At 52.1% G+C, this 1907-nt stretch overlaps 1 pseudogene; it reads right to left on the reverse strand.

Annotated features, from left to right (window-relative positions):
* Window positions 1–845: 845 nt before the first annotated feature.
* Window positions 846–1495, reverse strand: LOC105820697 (annotated as a pseudogene).
* Window positions 1496–1907: the final 412 nt, after the last annotated feature.

Below are 1907 nucleotides of genomic sequence, written 5' to 3' on the forward strand. Positions count from 1 at the left end.
AATTGAAGCAAATATGTTTCAAATTTTCTTAGTTATTGATCTGTTGAAGTCTATTGTGTTTTTTTTTTTTTTAAAGGGACAATATTTATTCCTTTTCCAAATGTTACAGTAAAATCAGGTAGAAGAGAATGGTTTTAGCAGTTAGGAAAAAAAAGTACAAATCTGGGGTTTGGCCATTCAAAGTTATTTACAACAATCAGAGAAAAAAAGACAACAAGAAGTTGTTTCACATTACAGACCTCCCCCCCAACCCGAAAGCCTAATACTTGCTTACCAAGTCAAAAAAGAGACACAGTTGATTCACAAGCTGGAGGTTTGAACTTAAGTAAGTCATTTATAAAAACCTAGACAGGGGCAGTGTCCTCCCTAGCCCAGGTGCCACTAGGCACAGCACAAAAGACCAAAAACTCAACAGGGGGAAAGGCTGGACACTCAAGGTTTGGGAGTATAAGCACCCCACTTCTGGCTCAGGGATTTGGGGAGTAGGGTAAACAAAACCTACTTGGAAAAGAATTGGGGAAGAAAACCAACAATTACCTTCTGCAGGGGTGGAGCCAGGGAGGGGGAGCCAGGGAGGGAGGGCCAGGGACAGGAGCATTTCACATCACTAACCTAACTTGGGAAGCTGTAAGGGACCATCTTCAACTGGCCTTAAGAGGATGACCAGATGGCTGATGGAAGAATCCACAGGAGGGAGAGGAGGAGAGGGGACGTGGCTGGGAGGGGGCGACAGCCCCTTCCTTTCTGGGCACAGGAAGGCAGCCAGGGCACCAGGTCCAGTCAGTGACCTCACAAGGACAGCACAGTTTCTGCAGCTTAGAGATCACCCACCTGCCCCCACCCAGCTACTCATTCTGCTCCGCGCTGGCCGGGGTAGGGCCACTCTCCAGCCCCGAGGAAGTGGACGGCTCTGCAGCCTGGGGCCCTGCCTCTTCTTCTGTCTCCTCCCTTGGAGGCAGCACTAGCCTCTGCCCCCTTGGCCTGGGGCTCCTGGCTCTCAGGGGTGGCAACAGCCTTCCCTTCCTGGGCAGTGCCCCCTTCACTGCAGGCACCAATCTCCCCCTGTTCCTGCTCTTCCTCTGTGGCTGAGGAGGCAGAAGAATCACCCCCACCCTCCTTCCGATTTCTCTTGAAGAACAGGCCGCTCAATTTCAAAGGCTTCTTGAAAGAGAATTTCTTCTTCTTCTTGGGGGTCTCCTTGGGGGCGGCCTCCCCCTTGGCCTCAGCGCCCTGGCTAGGCGGTCCTGGCTCCATGGCATCGCCCGTGGCCCCGGCTGCCTCATCTGTTCCGTTCACGGGGCGGGGGGGGGGGGCGAGTCCCCTTCACCCTTGGGGGATAAGTCTCCATTACTCTTCACCTGGCCATTCTCCTGTCTGTTGGCCTTCGCGGGGGACGTGCCTGCTGCCTCCTCGGCGGTCACATCGCCCCGGGGAGCCTTGGAGCTCTGGCTGCCCATGATGGGGGGGTCTGCTGGGGGGTGCCCCGAGCCGCCCCGGGCTCACGCCGCAGGGGATAGTTGGACTGGGACTGCCCGGCTGGCGGAGGGGTGGGGCTGGCGCCTGAGGGAGAGGGGTAGGGGGAACCGAGCTGCACCCCCGCTCCTACGACTGCCATCGCTCCTTGCCAGAATGCCGCCCGCCGAGCCGCCTATGTATATGCACTTGTATTTTTTAATATAATAGTTAAGTGCTTTAAGAAAAGAAAATCAAAAATAATATCCTAAAATTTTGTAGCATTTAAAATTTAAGAATACCAAAACACAATATTGAAAAATAGTAATAAAGTTGGAGAAATTTTACTACCCAATTTTAAAAGTTATGAAGCTACTAAAAAGCTTCTTCACAACCAAGGGAACAATCATTAGAGCCAATAGACAACCTGCAGAATGGGAGAAAATATTTGCATG

Source organism: Propithecus coquereli, unplaced genomic scaffold (genome assembly GCF_000956105.1).
Source record: "Propithecus coquereli isolate 6110/MARCELLA unplaced genomic scaffold, Pcoq_1.0 Scaffold534, whole genome shotgun sequence".
NCBI lineage: Eukaryota > Metazoa > Chordata > Mammalia > Primates > Indriidae > Propithecus > Propithecus coquereli.